Raw genomic sequence first — 19,799 nt, forward strand, 5'->3', positions numbered from 1 at the left:
GGAGAAAACACAAAGTCAGATTTCTTCCAAGCTCTGGTTTGTAGTGGTGTCAGCACTAAGGAAGCAGCACAATGCTGCTCCGGCCCCCTCCTCCCTGCATGTCCTGCTTTGCAGCTACGACCAGTTCCTACCAACCACAGTCGCTGTCATGGTTGCTACCTCCTCCCTCCGCTTTTTACAGAAGCACAATCCATCACTGTAAGCCCCGCTCATGAGACAGCAGTCTGAACAATGTGTTCAGTCGGGCTGGTGGCTGCTGGTCATGGGAAGGCTCCTGGTGATGCTGGAGATGTTGTGTCGTTTGGCACAACCCTCATGCACCCAGAAGGCTGCTTCCAGCCCCTGGTTTCCAAGCGGTGAAAGACAGAGCTGTTTGCTTGCTGGGCTGCAGCCTCAGGAGGTTTGGATTTAGTTTATCGTATAGATCAGATTTGCTGATCTTAAAATGTCAGCAGTGAGCTATGGAGCAAGAAGAGGGGAAAAAAGAAATCTTGCCCAAAATTCAGGCAGTGCTAGAAAATGTCAGCGATTTGCACAGAAGTCTCAGGGCTGGGAGGCGTGCTGACATGTGGGCTTTCAGTGAAAGCATCTCCCCCAGGTCTTCACCATCTTGTCTCATGGACACCAAGGCCTCCCGCTGGGAACAGCCCAAGGCAGTGCTGAGCTGGCCCAGGGGCTGCCACGGCATTGTGACCCACACCAGAGCCAGGCTTGAGAGAAGCGCTGCTCTGCCAGGCTCCTCAGCTCCTAGTTCTGCTCATCAGGACAGGCATCAGATTCTGAAAAGAAAGGGCTTTTCTTTTCCAGGCAGCAATCGTGACTGCCTTAACAGGGGACAAACAGCATTTGCCCTGGGCATTTCCAGCACATACAGAGAATCATAGAATCATAGAACGGTTTCGTTTGGAAGGGACCTTTAAGATCATCTAGTTCTAACCCCCAGCTGCAGATGGCAGAACTCTTTTGGCACAGGGCTCTGGTTTGGTCCTGCCACGCCACCAGCTGCATGTCACATTCAGGGAGCATCCCAGGGGGGAGCACAGCACAGCCGACAGCTGAGGGAGGGCCCTGAGCCGGAGCTGTTTCCCCCGCTAGGCAGAGGGCCTATAAGAAATAAGCCAAGTGTTCTTGCAAAGGAAGCAGTCCAAGGCAGGGGAAAGTTAATTACATTAAGACCGGAGATGCTGGAAATACTGTTTCTCCAAGCAGAGGTACAACACTAGCTTCAGCTTCTGGCACGTTTAACAACTAAACACTCCCAGTCTAGCTGCAAACAGCAGCAGGACTCTACCTCATGACCAAGTCAGAGTAGATTGAAGGACGTGTCTTCCATTTAAATGCAGTCACCTGCAGAAGAGAATGTGGGCTGCCTTGTTCTTGGCATAGACAGAGGTAAACAGCCTGGCGTCTGGTGTGCCAGATCTGGAAGGGAGCTTGCTGAGATCATTGGAGTCCCACCTGTTTGCACTGTAGCTCGGTGTATGATCCAGGTCGTATGATTTGCCTTGTCGTACTGAATGGGGACGAGTGCAGAGACAGGTACTGAATTATTAGAAAATCCACTGAGAATAGCAATTGTCTGAAAGCTTGCTTTCCTGCAAACCAGAACTTTTCTTGACCACAGCGTTTAGCACATTCAAAGGCAATGCCAACACACAGAAGCCAAGAACTAGAGGCCTGCGATTGTGCCTTTGCCATCTCTGGGCTACTGCAGTTGAGAGAATGTTCCATAAGTTTCATGAAGGTCTCGAACTGCGAGCCAGGTTCTCCAGGACATCCGCTGCAGGCAAGGAGAAAAAGAGAGTCGCTGTTGTTTGCAGTGCCTGGGCCAGGTCTTGGGTTGAGTTTTGAGTGAACCTGGGCCATCTGGGTGGGACCCACTGAAGCTAGCAGGCTGTGTGTGGTTTGGATTCAGGTCTTGGCAAAACTAAGCTCCAGCCTTGAGGAGCTCAGCTTGCTCCGTGGGCCTGGAGGACCCTTTCTGAATTCACGGCGAGCTGTACAGCCGAAGAAGATGTGGTGTGGGAAGGTGGTTGCTCATTCTACACCAGTGCTGAGCACCTGGGCTTCAGTATGAGATGGGATTTAGTCAGAGGGGTGGAACGTGGCGTTGGCTGGAAGCAAAATCCTGAAGCTACAGCAACGGGGTCTCGTCAGAACTGGCATGTTAGGGCAGACAAAGACTTAACAGTAATGCTGAATTATACAAACCATGGCAAGCTCCCATCTGAGCATTCTTCAGGGCTCAAATGGCCAGCTGCAAAAAGCATCCATCTAGCGAGGGATGTTCGTGGGCAGCGTGTGTGAAAATGTGCACATCATCTTGGCTTTGGATCGGCTGGAGGGATGTTTTTCTTGTAGGCTGAGAGCAGCAAAGATTATTAATCTCTGAAAAAATCTGGGGCACTATGTTGAAGTGGGTTTTCATCAGCCTTGTGCTATTGTGTGTGTATATCTCGGGTTTGCTAATGATTCAAATGAAAAGTAGTCAGGAGCAGTGCTTGGAGAAGGAGATTTTCCTGTATTTATTTTGGATGCGTGTCCAGTGGAAAAGTATCTTCCAAAGCATTTTGCTTGGCGACGTGGGCTGTTTCGTTTGGAGAACAATTGATGGTGATGATGAGTGGTGTTAGATGTGATCACTGTTTGACAGCTCTTTGACTTGCCTGCAAGTCAGAGCAGCAAATTCCACTTGACTGCGCACGTGTGCCGAGGAGCGGACATGGAGACAGTGGCCATGGATGAGCTGCTGGACGTGTTCAGTCAGGTCTTTGCCAGACTCTTAGCAGGCACAGCGCAGGTTGTTGGTGCATCTCCTGGAAATGGTTTGTTCACTGCGCACTCTGCATTTTGCTGAGCTACCCCTGGACAAACACTGCCTGACAGTGTGGGTATGCTGCAGAGATCAGTTTAACCTATTGGCACTGTGCATGGTGCATTACATAGTTACGGGAGCAGTCTGCTCCCGCTGACTTCCCCAAATCTAATGAGGTATATCCTACCTGATGCTATCCTGGCACCCTATTCGTGCCTTCCCAGGACAGCTGTACCAGCTGTAGCCCTCCCTACCTCCAGAAGAAAGGAAAAGGGAAGTGATATGCTCATACTCATCCTGTCCCCTAGCTCCCTGCACTGACCATTGGCAGCTCACTGCAGAGGGGCAATAAGGAGGGTTAAATCAGTGAGGGTTAAACCATTTGTCTGTCTTCATTGCTGAAAAAAGAACAGCCATCTGCCACATTCATTTCCTCCCTTTCTGCAGGCTTCTCCAAGCAACCGCCTGCAGTCTCAGTGGCACAAGGAATAAATCCAGTGCAACTTTGCTGAGGTCTTCAGAATTGCTCCCAGGGTAACTGAGAGCAGAGCAGGGGCCCCGAGAGTTTCCTAAGCTTCACAGCCATAGCCACAAGGCAAATAAAATGAGATTAACCAATTACAATTAAAATGAGAGAGAACTGCTTTTGACAGTAATTTTGAATTTCCCCTAAAAGCAGTTCCAGCTGTGACCTCTGACTTGTGCAGCATTCGTCTGAGATCTGCCCCTGGTTGTTTGTTATAACTGATGCTTTCAAGGACATTCAGTCCTGCGTAAGGAGGTTTCCTAGGTGAAAAATAGAAGTGAAAAATGGAAGAGGAACTAACACAGGGCATCCCTGCAGTGAGGCACAGACATGAGAGCCCTTCTGGCAAGCAGACAAGAACAGCCAGGCAGTCTCCAGTGGATTAAGTAGGTTAGTGCTTGCATCAAATCCCCCCAGCCCAGTACTGCTGTGTTCCTATCATGCAACTGTGAACCCCATTCTGGCAACGTTCACGTTGGCGCTGAACAGATCTCCTTTCCCACAGAGAAGCTGGCTGTGCATAGACCTTGCCCTCGCTTTGGGAAGAGAGCAAGGCTGTGTCTACAAGATTGGAGTAAATATCATTATTCTTATTCAGAGATTTTGAAAGGGTTGTTTGTTAGGCAGCCGTGCTACACAAACAGCTTTCAACTTAATAGCACCCAGTCCTTCCACACTACTTCATTCCCTCAAACGAGTGGGTATTTTTGACTCACTCCTTGGCCTGTTCTGCCATCCTCCAGCAGAATTTATCCCGATGCTGTCCAAAAAACTATCCTGGGGGAGGAGATTTTGGAGGACTGGTGAGGGATGAATAACACAGTGGGGTGTGGATTTTCACCCAAATATCAGCACCCTGCAGCCTTCGCTCATCCGCGATGCTGCTGCCTCTTCCCATGCGGAGCGTGGAACAGATTTGTGCGTGGGCTGGTAAGGAAGTAGCCTTTGTTGCTGGTATTGCCCATGTATCTGCAGGCACGTTCACTGGCTACACAGTGTAAGCCACCTACACAGCGTGTTTCTGCTGTTCCCACATTCAGACCAGGAGCTGACACACTTGAACCTGCTCCATCCTGTAGCACAGCTGGATCAGTTTCCCATGCTGCAAGGAGACAAAGCTGTGAGAACAGTGACTTGAGCCAGTGATTAGGAGTGTAAAAATACATATAAAGTTGCTATTTTTACTCTTTGGGCACAGAAGATGAGGGAGAGAGCAGACAGAGATAAAGAGAAACGTGCATCTCCTAAAGCTGCATTACCTGAGTCAGACAATGGAGTGGGTTATTTGTAGTGTGCTCTGCCAGATTTGAAAGCCTTCCAGGTGCTGTAGGACTCTGCTGTTAAGGTCAGTACAACAGTCACCTTTCTTTCTAATTTCCTTTGTCATCAGTAATTTTAAAGGAATGCATTATGCTACAGAGATGAGGTCTGAAAGCAATTTTGGCGACATTAATGCTGCTCTCTACCTCTGCACCAGTTACGTTGATTTCGTTCTGAATGATTCAACTTATATTCAGTGCTGTCACACATGGGTGACCTCTAAAACTGCTTTGTGTAAACAACAGTCTGCCCACACTCAGCTCAGTCTGGTATCACTGCATCTGCAAACACCACTGTTTGATTTGTAAAATACCTGGGTTTGCATATGAATTGTTACAGTCCATTTCCTAAAAGCTTCCCATGATGTACATTTCCCATTCTTCTAGGTAGCTCATCTGAGGGTTTTGTATTTATGTGGCTTTTCCTACAGTCCTGCCTTAAACTTTGTTACTATAAATTGAACTGATATCTTCTTGCCCTTCCCAAATTGTGGAGAACAGTTGCTGTCCTCTTTGCAAATATTGGAAAACCATTATCGTGTTCCCCCCATTCTTCTCTCTTCTAGACTAAACAAACTCACTTCCTTCCACCTATCATTGCAGGTCATGTTTTCAAAACATTTTTATCGTTCACTTCATTCTCTTTGCACACACTCCAGTTAGTCTCTTATCTTCCTTAAAATGCACTACCCCAAACTGGACCTAGATTTAACACTGTACGGATCAAATCTCTCACTTCAGAGTAAATCTCTTACCAGCTTCACTACATCCTGTTTGGAGCTGTGGCCTGTGCAACCAGACAATGCATTCCCCAGATGATTTGTTTTTCCAGCTATGCTCCATTTGGAGATACTCAGACTAAACTTCAGGGCATCATTAGATGTGTTCCTCTTCAGTTCAGAGCCCCTCCACTGGGGCTCACCAGGGGGCTCTGCAGGTGTTCCTAGTTTAGTTTTCACAAAGCGTATCAGTATGCCTGAAACCAAACCAAGAAAGGATGCATCTCTTAGTTCTCCCTGCCTGACTTCTCCTATTTGTGGAAAACATATAAAAGGAGGGAAAAATATATCCTGCACAAACTAAACAGCCCCATACCTGCCTCGTAAGATCTTATAGCCCTTCAAAATATTTGCTTAATCTCCCAGTATCTTGGCAGGATACATAGGTATTAGTGCTTGCAGGTGTTCTTATCCATTGATCTCAAAACATTCTCCTCCTTCTTTTAAACATGGGGAGGCTGAGGTGTTTGGAGTCTCAATTTTCATAGGCAACAAAGATCCCCTGCTCCATTTAAAGTCTGTGGAAAATGTGGGTTGCAAGCCAGCTGGAGAATTGAGCTTCAAGTGACATGCTGAGGTCCCATTGAGAGTTAACACACAGCCAGGAGTTACAGCCCAGGTTTCCAGAGTGCAACGAGCAGCACCGGGCTGCCTTCCACCCCATCATATGAACACACAAGCACAGCCACATGGTCAAACCCATGCTTAATATCCTAAGTAACACCTACCCAGTCATGGTGAGCATCACAGCATTCTGCAGAGGAGTTGGGTTGATCACAACTTGCTCACCAACTACAAATCTTCCTGTTCATCTCATATCTGGTTGCAAGTTGCATAGCTGAAAAGCATGTTAAAGAAAACAAATGGCACCTGCACCAACCCTGCCATATACCAGCTGTAAAAGATATTAATAGTTTCCAGGTCTGTATTTTGTATGTTGGCTTGCCAAAACTCACCTGCCCTGTGTGAAAGAGGAGGCTGCTCAGTGCTGGTCTGTGAACAAAAAGCTGGTCTGTAGAAGACAAATCTGGGGGAATTTTTTAAATTCCAAAAATAGACGGAGGGGGAAATGTGCCAGTAAGATGGATCTCATTTCATTTCCCAAATCCCTCTGGTCTCCAGAGTTCATTCTTTACTCTTAACGTTTCATGCTATGGCTTATTTTAGTCTCCTTAGTGAAAAGTTTAAAACATTTACTTAAAGGCAAATCTTCAGTTGGCATAAACTGTCACAGCTCTCTTGGCTTCAGTTGCCTTCAGTAGAGGAGCTGCCCTTTAGCATTTAAATTGCTTATTAGACAGTGGAAAAGCAAGTTGCTTGAAATCATCTGCAAAGACTAAAGAGAGTGGGGAGTATAAAGTTAGGGGCCACAGTGTAGATCTCAGATGAGAAACAGCCTTTCTGCATGGACAGGTGCAAATATAGTGCAGCACACACTGCTTCTCAGATCCCCCTCCACAGCAGCTGTCAGTGCCCCCCAGCAGCCCCGAGGGGCCCATGGGGTATATCTACTGGGCAGAAGGGAAGGCTGCAAGCATCTCTTGCAGAGCAGCATGGCTTGCTGAGCACTGAATGAGCCAGCCCTGGAGCCAGGTAAATTGGCCGTGTCCAAATAGTGCTTCATTGTGCCAGGGAGATGAGTGCAGAAGCACCAAGGGGGTTGTAATAAATATTTTCCAAACTGCTGATTAATTTTGAGGGGGAGTATGACTTGGAACACATGAACCCTCTTGCTACAGCCTCCCAGCCAGCCAGGAAAGTTACTGCTTCAGCCATATGGCTGGGATAGAGGCTCCCTCTTGTATCTGGCAAGTGTCAGTGGCCCATCCAAGAGCCATCTCGCTTCCAAACTCCATCTGCACTGACCTGTTGTGCAGCAACACAGTACTGCCATCGCTGCCCAGCTCCCAGCTCATCTCCTTGTACTGTTTTGTGCCTCACTGCATTGTTTTCTTTGTATTCAGAGGAACTTCTTGTGAATCTATGGCAGAGTGGTTCAAAAGTATCGGTGGTCCCTTAATGAGTGCATCCCTCTTCTTCCTCTCTCCTTCAGCATCACTTGACTCTCAGGCTGCATGTTCAGCTCCTCACTCCTGCACTCTCCCTGCTCTAGCAGGGCAATCTTGATAACAACATCCATCTGGACTCCCACCATGTATGTTGTCTTCCTCCTCCGGTCCCTCTGTCCTGTACCTCCTGACATAAACTTGAATAGTCACAATACAGACCTCACTGATTCTCTGCTAAGTGGCATAAGCAGGGCTGTTCCGGATCGACACCAGCCTGACTAAGACCAGAGCAGACTGCCAAAGCCCAAAGGATTGAAATGGTTTTTTTGCCAGCGCCCTGGCTGGATTTGTGTCTCTGTAGGAATGTGTACACTTCCCTTCGCTTTTGCAATGGCACCAGGGTGTTGACGAACTGCAGTGCTGCTATTTATCCCTTAATTACTCCCATGACTCACATTAAAGTAACAATTTTCCATGGAAACAAAGCAGAACTGACACCACTCGAGCTGCCTTTACTTTGAAACACATTCTGTACTTCGGGTTTCAAGGGTGGCAACTCAGGAGACTGCTTTACCTTCCCGATGTCAAGGTTTGCTGGTCAGAGGAGTCAGACTCACTGGGCACTTTGCTCCAGGCCAGGGAGAAAGGGTTCACCCGCTGTGCTACAGCCACGTGGGGCTGAGAATCACTGCACGTGCTGTGAATTTTGGGGCAGTTGGATGCTGAGCATGGCTCCGAGTGGTTCTGAGGTGTTCTTAGGATGTGTTCATCTGCTGATGTTCTTGCCAGGACGCTCCCTCTGTTTGGTTTCCCTGCTGCTTTATGTCTTTACATGTCTCAAGATGCTCAAGCAGAGAGAGAAATACAAGCGCCACTCCTGGATCTTATCTGGGGATATTTATCCTGTTCTGTGCATTGTAATAATTACAGGTGCCACAGCTGGGTGGGATTGTCCCTGCCTGAGTCGGTTTTTGAAAACAAGTGATGAAATAATTAGCTGGCAGATCTCAGCTACATCCTTTGGGCCAGTCTGGCATGCAGTCCATGGGGTCTTCTGTGGACTTTGGTGGAGTCAGGGTCCCTGGAAGCCTTCAAGAATTGTGGAGATGTGGCTCTGAGAATCGTGGTTAGTGGCCGTGGTGGGGATGGATCGAAGGATGGACGTGATGATCCCAGTGGTCTTTTCCAGAAACCTCCTGAAGCTCCTTCTATGTGTTTGATACTTGTAAATTAGTATGTATAGGGGAGACAGGATCATCTAGAGGGGTCTTCGTCCTTTACAAGCTTTCTTGCCTTGTCTTGGCATTAGACTTGTCAAAAGTCATCCTAGTTCTGTTCAGCTGTGGAGCCAAGAGAAACAAGACAGACCCTGAGCTGTCTGTCTGATTTCCCTACTTGCAGCTGCCATTATTTGCAGCAATTAGGTGTCCCTGGTGATGGTGGCCCAGGCCCTCCCCGCCTGGTGAGGCAAGACCAGGGATGTGCAGTGCACATCATTCCTCAGAGCCGTTCCTCAACATGAAATCATACAACAAAGGGAGCACCCGTGGCAAAGCAAACACAGCCAGGTTTGGGGATGTTGCCTCCTGCACTCTGACTGGAGGGGAAATGTCCTTGTGCTATCTTTTCCCCAGTCAGGGGGTTGTAATATTGACGCAGATGTAGACATGGGAGCACTCAGAGCACTTTTGCCATTGCATGTTTTAAGAGATTGTATGATTTGATGTAGAGTCTGTTAAACTTGGCTGGTAATGTGCTTAGACTTTGTGCAGATAAAGTTGCCTCGGCGTGATACTTCTGTGCTCCCCCGACACACAGCACACACTCCTTAGCTTTGCAAAGTGTGGTTTAAAACAAAAATTTTAGAAATGAAACTTTGGCTGTGCAGCCTATCCAGGAAATGTGTATAGAAACCGTCTGCACAGGAAATACCTACAAAGGGAAGCTGGGGGAGGGAGCGAAGCCAGGCAGACCTGGGTTCTTCTCCCCAGCCCACGCGCAGCTTCTTCCCTTCAGCTTTTTCGGGGCTGTTGGCTTTGTTTTGTTTCCTAGGCCCCACATGTTACAAACATCTTTTGTGAGGGTTTGTCAGCTTTCCACCATGCTGGAGTCCCATCATGGCTCTTCTCTGAAGAAGAAGAAACCTACAGCTATGGCTTAAGCCAAACAGGGCCAGAGCTCAGAAAACCACTGGGCTGTTCTGTTCTGAAAGCCTGCCTCAGAGGAGAGCCCTATATGTCCGAGTTGAACTTACTGAGCCAGTAATATAAATGTTAGGCTGAATCTCTCTCCCCCAGTCGCCTTGTCTCTTCATCTCCCTTATTGCTCCCAAGGTGCTGATAAAGCAGGTGTCTCCCCCAGGACCAGTGGAGACCATTGCGCGGGGATATTCAGCCTGGGCTGCAGAAAGGGTACAGGGAAGGAAAGAACAGTGACGTCTGAGGAGCGTCCGCCAGAGAGGGATCAGTACAGGAGCAGGATAGGAGATGGGTCAGATAGGGGCACAGTGGCCATCACCTCCTTTCTGTCCCACACATGGACTGCTGTTGATCCAGGGACAGCTGCTGCTTGACTGACCGCAGCACGGGGTCATGGGGCCATTGCCGTGGGCACAGCTTTCCATGTGGGTACAGCAGGATCAGTGCAGCAAGAAAGGACAAACAGAAGCAAAGGAACAACAGGGAAAAAAAACAAGTCAAAAAAAAGCAAACAAACAGAAAACACAATAACTATCTCCCCCATGAAAATCTTCACAATCCCAGTGTCCTGCTGCAGGGTTATTGCCTCGACTCACCTCACGCATTTGCCAGCAGCAGTTTCTGCTTTCAACAAGTGACTTTGAAATATGTCACCATTTAGAGTGGGAAGGCAGAGGGATGGGAGCAGCCTTGTTCCCTTTCCTACTCCGGGTTTAACAGAGGGCTGAGATGCAAAGCACAAAGCAGGGTATCTTCACACCTCCACTTGACCTGGGCCATTCAGTCAGGCTGCAGCTTCACCTTGTGCATGCAGATGGCTCTGCCAAAAACCCTTCACCTCCCAGCTTGCAGAAGCAGGAATGAAATAACACCTTCCTCAGTTCTTTTTCCCCCATTGGTCGGTGTGGGGTGACAGCAGCAAGTGGCTGTGCTTTCACAGGCAGGGGCTCCAAGCCTGCTCTAGGAACAGAGCTTAATCGCCTCTTGCATGGCTGCTGAATCGGGGACATCTCTCGAGCCCAGCAGCTTCAAAGATACATCCCCTGCACTCTATCAAAACAACATTCAGAAAGCAGCTTGAATTTCTTCCAGCTGGCCTCATGTTACAGAGATCCCTATCAGCACCTGGGAGGAAAGAATTAGCAAGAAAAACAAGCGTCCCTTTAAACTTTTGAGAGAAAAAAAAAAAAGAAAGCTTAAGCAAATGGCCAAGTAAAAAACAGATTTAGCCCAATAATGTCCAACCAATACGATCTTTTCCTAAGGTTGTTTGAGGTAGAAAGCAGCCTAATGGTTGGATTTTCTTGTGTCAGCCAGAGCCTTTGAACACTAATAGCAGAGCTTTATCAAAGCCAGGTGCACTTGCACAGGTACTGCCTGTACCTCCTCCCTCCTGGCCACTTGCAGTGAGCTGGGCCCACCGAAGCAGAGTGCTGACACGGCAGGAGCACGTGCCTGTGGAAGCAGAGGTCACCAGGGCAGACAGGCCAACACTCTGGAGTTTCAAAGGCACCCGCATGGCTCTCCTTGCCAACCCAGCCAGCCACCGACAGGGATTTCTTGTGACTCTTTCCTCAGCAAAGCACCACAGTCGCAGGCGTTTCCCTTTCAGCGGGAGATCAAGCAGTCGGGCTCAGGGTGAGCAGTGAAGAGCCTGGAACAGGCAGCTCCCTTAGTAGCAGAGAGCTTCCCACACCCAGAGCACTCCCCAGTCCGTCTGTCCCTTTTCTTGTGGTTACCGCTGAGCCGCCTCCTGCGCAGCTGTCCCACACCCTGCCCGGCCCTGCAGCCATCCTCAGCATCGCTCCTTTGGTGCACGGACCGACTGGCTGGCACACAAACAACTCCTTTAAAGAACAGATACCCTCCATTTCAAAGAGCAAAGTCTGCAGCTGGGGAAAACTGGCAGAGGACACAGACTGAATTTGGTTTTGCTTTGCGCTCCCTGTGGTTCCTCACACAAAGGGAGGAGAGCCCTGTGGCATGAGATGGGGCCTGGGGACCAGAACTTGGTGCCTTTGCATGTTAGAAACCATTTCCGTTAGCAAGCCTTACAAGCGCTGTCTCTGTTGGATCGTCAGTAGATCCAGCAGTTGCACTCAATGATCCTTACGCGTCCCTTCCAACTCGGGTTGTTCTGTGATTCTGTATTTCTGCATTTGGGATCCCGCAGTGCTATTTTTCTGTCTTTCCTGATACTGTCTCCTCCCCATTCAGTCTGCTGATGGGCCCAGCCCCATGCTGGCTCACCTCAAAGGAGGGCATTATGTTACGCCATCACTTCTCATACTGTTCTTTTCTCTGGCAAATTTTCATTATGATTGGAAAAAAATCTGGCATCCGTCATGGTTATTCAGCTATTACTCAAAATTGTCTTCCCTTCCTCTACCTAAATAGAAAGGTGGATAAATACACAGGCAGATACGAGAATGAAAACAGAATGAGAGAGAGAGAGAAGGAGCAATTCATGGTGATTACTGACCCAAGTCAAGTTGGAAGGGGTGAGGAATTGCACTGAGCTGCACCAATTTACACCTTCTGAGATACTGACTTGCCCTAACAGTAAAACATTTCTGATTACCTGAACTCAGCATACTGTCTGATTGGATTTAGTGTGCCATTAAGGGAAAATTCACAAGATGCAATTAAAGCAGAACTTACAGACTGATGTTTCAGCTTCTGAGAGTCAAAAAGGTGAGCTTGAGCACATGTAACTTCAGAGACAGAACTAATCTTCCCCTCTTGCTGGGAAGATGCACATAGCAACAGTGAGTGGGGCTTTCTTCAATTTGCTTTATCCTATGTGTATTTAAGATAACCCTTTTTTTCCAGAATTTCATTTAGCTACTCATACTACAAACACAAGGACAGATGGCCACCAGATCCAACTCAATCAGCATTCTGTGTGCTGGATTGCAAGCTCAGAAATTCATCTGGTTCTAGTAAAACATAGTCTGAAACCTGCCTGATGTTTAACCCAACCAGAGAGTTGTATTAAATTTCTAAGCCTTCCCAATCCTCACAGGAGATTGAGAAGGCATTTTTTAGAAAGGAGTTGATTATGAGTTTAATTATCAGATATCAAAACCTGTTCTGTTGCTGTGGTCTCACTGGAGAACAGCATTTTTAATGGGAGACTCCAATTCTGTTTGTTTCTTCTTGAAATTCAGCGTCCGGCCCTTGGCGGTGCATGCGCAGTCATGGCAACTTGAGTTGTTTTCCCATGGCTTCTTCTCATTCCTCTTCTCATCAGATCTCATTGCCATTAGCTATAGGGTAGCAGGGCTCAGCACCTCATGCGTGCCCCATTCCAAGGAGCTGCTGCTGCACAGAGAGGACAAGCAAGCAGCTCCCCAGGGCCAAGGCTGGTGGAAGAGGACTTTGAGGTCCCATCGGACTTTCGGGCTTCTGCAGAATGGCATGCCCATGGACATGCAGGTGTGCAGGTGCATCAGAGCCGCAGCAAAGCCTTCTTTGCCTCACCCCGTGTCCTCAAATCCTCTGTCCTTGAAGCTGACACGGTGATCGTTTCACCCTCTTCAGAAACACGTGGCTATTTTATCCCTCATGCCACAGGCTGTTAGAGACGCGCATACCGCCGCATCAAACGTTGCTGCCTTTATGTGCATAACTGTGGCATGGGATGGCTGGCTAGAAACCAAAACCCACTCCAAATGGCACAGAGGCGACAGCCATCTGTGTCTTTTTCACATTCAGCTTCATTGTTTTAGGATCGGATCCAACCACTGCAACCTACAGTAACTCTAGACTTCTCGAGCCTCGGAGCTCTCCTTATAGCACGATCTGTGGTTTCACTGTGGAGAAGCAAACCTGGAAAAAAAAAGCTTGTTGGACTGAATCAGAAGTACTTTAGTTAGTGCAGCAGGAGCTGCCAGTGGTGAAAATAGCACTCCAGAGCATGAATGAACGGAATGGTGTTCCCTTCTGCGCACGTCAGACAATTTGAGCCTAACTCAGCGTTACGGCTGTGCTGGACAGTGTTCTCTCGAGATGTATTTCCATTGCCACGTCATAAATACAAATGTTCTTTATGAGACATCCGTGGACAGAAGGAATCTAGTGTTTGCTAAAGGGTTTTTTGATGCGTATTCAAAGCCCTCCTGTTTGGCATTAATTAACACAATGTACTATGTTGCAATTTCCCAGCACAGACACATCCAGATTCCTGCTAGGATTTGGAATTGGCATCGAGCAACACCCACTCCTCCACCCGGACCAGAAACCACCGAGATGTCCCTCCCTCGGATGAAGCTCATGTGTCACTCACAACCCATGGCAGAGGGCGTGCAGGGGCTTGGAGCAGGTACGACTTTTGGCGTTACAAAGCCAAGCCACTTCTAACGGGCCTGAGGCTGGAACTTTCATGAGCAGCTCCCCCTTGTGTCCCCAAAGCCCGCTGCCTTTGGCTGGGGGCAGTGATAACCTCTTGGTTTGGTGGTGTGTGCTGTGGTGTTTCCGATGGCTAGATTCTGCCCTTGCCAACAGCCAAGAGAGAAGGGGATATGTGTGATTTTCCTGCCTGCTTTATCCTTGCTGGAACATCTAGCTATGTATGACAAGCACTTGCTGCCAGCCCCAAGCTGCAGAGGTAATTTAATGTTGTGCCAACCAAACTGCCAAACAATGAAAACTTTTGACTGGTGTGTTTCAATAGAGAACATACCTTAGCATAGCTGAATAGGCCCTAAACTACCCAGCGTTCCCCTTGTGCTCAGACATCCCACCACGGTTAGGCTGTCCCATTCCATGGCTCCCAAGCTCCCTGCACCGGCCTGAGGGTGATTCTGCCACTGACTCCGGTGCACTCAGCCCTTCCCAGCACCATGCTTTCTGCATCCACAGTGCTGTTACAGACAGGCCTATGTGTACCAGTTCATCTTTCTTATACCAGCAGCCTTCCTTCACATCCATTTCTTTTTTAACTCAGAAATCCATTTGTTGCAAATAGATGCCAGCAGCTCTCAGTGCCAAGAAGATTCAGTGCTCCTTCTGCTTGCTCTGTTTTCCAGTGAACTGTATCAGTTTTTGCTTGTTTCCCCATGACCTTTGGAGCCCATTCAAAGTCATCTTCCTTTTGCTTTGCTTTAAATTCAATCCCATGCATGTTGCCAGCTGATTTGTTGCCTGTTTTCACACGTCGCCAGCAAATCACCACCTCTTCATATTGTTTAGACAGTCATCAAATGTAGGCCTGCCAGCAGTCTTTGTTAACGGAGTAGGAAGGCTTGGTGCATCCCGCTCATGTGGCCTGAAAGGAACTGGAAAGCTGCTTGATTCCAGCTAATGAATCTTTAAAGCCCAGCGTGGGACTTTTATGGCCAGAGCAAAGTCAGGCTTCACTGGACAAAGCCTTTTGGCCTATTGGTGTGGACCCAAGCTCTGCTTGTCTGTCTCCTGATACAGACTGTGCTCCACCATGCTGGAATTTTGTCCTTCAGATTGTGCCAGAGGTTTGGCTTGTGCTAGCTCTGGATGGAGACAGCTTGTATCATGGAGCCAGGTGGGTCTTCCCAGCTCCTCTCCTAAGCTAGTCGCAGTTACAGGCAGGTGGGATCACTGGAAGGTGGGGGCCCTGGTGGCTTGTAGCTCTGTCTGTCCTTGCAGCATCAGGTCAGCCTCTTCTCCCAGGTGAAAGTGATACGAGGAGAGATAATGGCCTTAAGTTGCACCAGAGGAGGTTTGGGTTGGATATTAGGAATAATTTCTTCTCCCAAAGAGTGGTCAGCACTGGCACGGGCTGCCCAGGGAGGTGGTGGGGTCACTGTCCCTGGAAATGGTCAAGAACAGTGCGGATGTGGTGCTGATGGACACAGTCAGTGGGAGCAGTGGGGGTGGGTTGGGGTTGGACTTGGGGATCTCAGAGGTCTTTTCCAACTTTTATGATTCCCTGATCAGCAAGAGCCAGGGTGGACATAGGAGCTCCAGGTGAGGTGCAAAGTCCACAGGCTATGCTCATGCTCAGCTCCAGCACCATGCAACCAGAAAAGTGCTGTTCCTGTGCCTGGAAGGCTCCACCATTTTCACATATTCCTCAGGAGATCTATATTAAGGCTCATTTGTGGTGGAAGACAGGAGTGGTTTCTCCACAACTTCTGTATGACTTTCTGTGAGCTTGTCCATGCTGCCTTTACAGATCCAGGTTCTGTGCTTGGTGGCTTGGTTAAAAGCAAGATTTCTTGTGATTCAAGACTAAAATCTGTATTTCCTTCCAGAGGACAGTTGGAATGGGAAGATATAGCATGGTTAACCAGAATCCAGACTCATCTGAGCTCCTTGGGCATCTCCCACTGCAACATTCAGGACCTGAGGTATGTATTTATTTCTGGGAGCACAAACATGGTGTGCAAAACTATTCAGGCTGTATTTTCTGGATATGGTACATTGAATCCCTAGAGAAAATGGTTTAAAGAGGCATTCTTAGTGGCCAGATAGGACTGATAGTTTTATGTAGCACAGTGGGTGCAGTGTACTTCAAAGGTTCCCTGCACCTCTAGGGCTTTCCACTGAGGTTCCTCCTTTTTTTGGGTACCTTCCCACAAATCACCAGCTGTGCAGCAGAGAGCTTTACTCAAGCTCAGCAGCAGCACTTGCCAAAGCTTTGCATGTTGCACTGAGATCTGCGCTGCTACCAGCATCCCTTGATGCCAAGTCCACTCACATGGCCTCCTGCCACCCAAGGAATGAATCGTGGTGACACCACAGCTGGGGGCTGCAGACAGGAGAGGACAGCCATCACATGGCCCAGGGAACACAGCACAGCCCGCCCCCGCATTTACAGTGTGCTGCAGGCACATCTCAAACTTCTTGTGAAAGGCCAAGGCACCACCAGACCCTGGGGCCAGAAAGCCAGGCCCATCTCTTGCTATTCCAGTGCCCACATGTGGCCAATTTCTGAATCTTCTCTTCTTTTGCCTTCTCCCATCCAAATGCAGGGCAAGCTTTTTGCAAAGAAAGCAAGTGTCCTCTGCTGGCTGCAAATAAAAAATGCATGTGTTGATACCCTGCCTAGGGACAGCATTGGGTAGGGATGTGATATGTGGAGTTTGCAACCTGACTTGTTTTACACATGGACAATAGTCCAACTGTGAATTGGAGCTAAGCTGGCTGCTTGCAGCATGGACAAAGGAGGAGTGTCAGGGTGTCTGTGCCTTTAGGCTGTGTGTACTGGGCAGAGTGCAGCCCTTCTCCATAAGCAGTTTCCCCAGACAGCCTGAGTGAGGCATAAAGTGTTGGGGGCTGGAAGGACCAGAGCAGAGAGGGGCAGGAGGTTGGAGCTGCCCAAGGTGCAGGGGCACAGGAGCTCTCCACCAGCATGAAGCGCATTTGGGGCAGTCTCTGCAGAAAGGACATGAGAGCAGGGGCCAGCGTGTGCTTGTGCTCTGTGTTTCTGAAATAATCCCTCAGAGATCAACGGGGTTTCACATCTTTCCCCATCTGTTCTTAATCTGTTCACTTGGCAGATGCCAAACCACCATACCCCATATGGGAAAACACAAAACACAAAGCCTTCTATCTCTCCTAGCTTTATTCTGAACCATTCCCTGAAGCCCAGCTCTGCCCACGCCCCAGCCATGCATGGAGACCCATGGAGGAGCCCACACAGGGACAGCTCTGCCTTCAGTAAGCCCAGATAAGGGGTTTGTGTCTGATGGAGCAGCTTTGTGTTCATGCAACCCAGTGGCCTCAGGCTGGTGGTTATCTGCTGCTGGCATCTCTCTGATGCCAAGAAGCCTCTACCAACATCTCAGTCTATTATTCCAAGCACCAGAGACTTGCACAGCATCAGTCCCAGCCAGGAGGTGTGCAGAGAGAAGGGATCTGCCTCACAAAAGGGCACAGATCAGCAGTAGGGCCAAGGCCAAGCAGCACACTGGGCCCCCAGAGGCTCCTCCCTCCTTGCTCATGCAGCCTTTCCTTCCACCATTATCTCAGAGTTCATCACTGCAAAATCTGCTGAGGACATGAGCAACAGCGTTTTAATGGCATCCATGAATACTTTATTTAAGGCAGAGACTCAGTGACTGCAGCACTGTCATTATCAGTGGCTGGACCAAACCATCTCTGATAATAAATAATACAGGATTACTCCCAGCATCTAAAAATATCCTAACCTAAGCTGTTCCCATCCTCATCCCATCGATCGGAAGGGCTGAGTGTTTGCCACAGCTTATACAGTAAATGCAATTTAACTTTCTTCTTTCCAAATGCTGAAAACTGGCTCTTTTCAGGACGCTGCCATGTAATTTACAGCTGTATTACCAACTCCTTAATGGTTGCCAGGTTCCTTGGGCTCCTTTGAAATCGAACACAATAAAAAGATGAGAGCCAAAACTGACCACAAGTTTTGTGTCTGTAGGTTCCCATTTGCCTTTCTGGTCTTCTCAGCAAGCTAATGGAAACAATCCTGAAACTTCAAGGCAGAACGATGAGGTTTTAGAGTTCCCCTGACTGTTAACGAGAGAGTTGATTCAGCTTAAGAGCAGCCAAGTGCCAGTGCATCCCACGTCTCAGTATTACCATTAGTCTAAGGTAAGATGGGGCTGTGAACACCACAGCATGCCCTGCTTTGTTGTGACACAGCTTTGCACTACCTCAAGCCTATGTCAGCTTAATCAGGGAACACAGCCTGTGCCTCTCCAGCTTGGGAAAGGTAGGACTTGGGGTGAAGGAGTTCTCCTGGGCCAACCTGGTGTGTTTTGCCAGTGACTTCCAACTCCCTGAAACTTCAAGAGGAAGATCAGCACAGTGAAACACAATAGCAAAGTGAAACACGGTATTTTTTAAACATCCTCACAGCAGTCATCATCATGAAAACACAAACCTGAGGTTTGTAAAAGTCTAGCAATAAAACCACAGCCATCTTTACAGCTCCCAGACATGCGGTGCTCCTCAACACAAGCGCAAACCCTCCCAGATGCAAGGAGCAAAACTAACTGGGGAACAGGCCTAATTATTTTACAGCCTAGGAAAAGGAAAAAAAGCCACACGTGACACCAATTTGCAGGTCAGTACCAGCCACTATCAGGGAAGTGAAAACAAAACCTGTTTGTTTTTTCTCACCTGGAGACAACAGAGCACTGAGTTGCGTAGAGGCAGAATGCTGCACCTCCAGGCTAGTGTGTGTTTTAGATTCACAGTGCACTCTCAGATCCTGGTGCTGTTTTCTGATTGTTTAAACCCATTTTCTTTGCAAAGCAGATTATAGGCATCTGTACTTCCCCAGCTAGCAGTAAGCCTGTTCTGTTCCGTGGGAATAGAGATCGTTTCTCTCAGAATGTGAGGCAGGCCCTCCGGCAGTGTAGCTCAGCTTCCCAGTGTGCTCTGGCAGGTTATTTAATATTTCCATGCCTTGAATCTCCCATCTGCAAAATGAGTGCTGTGTTCCTCCCTCTCTCTGTCCAACAAGGTTTAAAGCTCTGCAGGGTGTGCACAGGCACTGGCACGGGCTGCCCGGGGAGGTGGGGGGGGGGGGGGAACCGTCCCCAGAAGTGGTGAGGAACGGTGGAGATGTGGCTCTGAGGGATGTGCTCAGTGGGCACGGGGGGGGTGGGCTGGGCTGGAGGATCTTAGAGGTCTTTTCCAGCCTCGATGGTGCTATGATTCTGTGACCCTGAGCTGGTGGTGGGACCGTGCACGGAGCCATGGGTGACTCAGTGGAGTGCTGAGCACCCACTAGGGTTACAACACATAGAGTGTGGTCAGGGGAGGACTTTCCGGACCCCCTGCAGTAGTTTTGCAGTTCTTCTGTGCTTGAGTTCACTCGGGTGCAGGCAGGATTTTGCGCTGTCTGCCTGCTTGTACCCTGCGGGGAGGAGAGCGGCAGCCCCAGCTCCTGCTGGGACGGTGGGACTGATTCAGCTATTGACAGCTCCGGTGCCTCCTCTCTTCCTCTGCCATGGAAATGAACCCATGTGGTAGCAATGATGGGAAATTACTCAGAGAGAAAAAAAAAGAGCTCTGTGTAAGCCAGGCAAATACTCCAGAATAAACACAGCCTCAGCCTAGTACCGTACAGCTGTCAGGTCCCATTGCAGGAGGTTTCTTGATGCTGATGATTTAATAATTCTTTGGCCCAAGGGTGCATCTCCCACTGAGAATCTGCTCCTCCAGAGCCGCTCCATCACTGACGGGA

The 19,799-nt window shown here is 48.8% G+C and overlaps 1 protein-coding gene and 1 long non-coding RNA gene across 2 annotated transcripts in view; one reads left to right on the forward strand and one right to left on the reverse strand.

The window, feature by feature from the left end:
* CCDC92 (coiled-coil domain containing 92) overlaps positions 1 to 19,799 on the forward strand; it is a 46,761-nt gene that overhangs the window by 12,080 nt on the left and 14,882 nt on the right. The window contains exons 2-4 of the mRNA XM_040648368.2: positions 13,814 to 13,970; positions 15,880 to 15,975; positions 18,024 to 18,196. The gene's annotated coding sequence lies outside the window, so the exon portion shown is untranslated. The remainder of the gene's footprint in view (positions 1 to 13,813; positions 13,971 to 15,879; positions 15,976 to 18,023; positions 18,197 to 19,799) is intronic.
* Positions 3,803 to 7,056, reverse strand: LOC124417223. The gene is made up of 3 exons (XR_006931554.1): positions 6,396 to 7,056; positions 6,168 to 6,277; positions 3,803 to 5,636 (listed from the first exon to the last, which is right to left on the reverse strand). It is a non-coding gene; the product is annotated as an uncharacterized LOC124417223 (long non-coding RNA).

The sequence above is a fragment of the Gallus gallus genome, chromosome 15, assembly GCF_016699485.2.
Source record: "Gallus gallus isolate bGalGal1 chromosome 15, bGalGal1.mat.broiler.GRCg7b, whole genome shotgun sequence".
Lineage (NCBI taxonomy): Eukaryota > Metazoa > Chordata > Aves > Galliformes > Phasianidae > Gallus > Gallus gallus.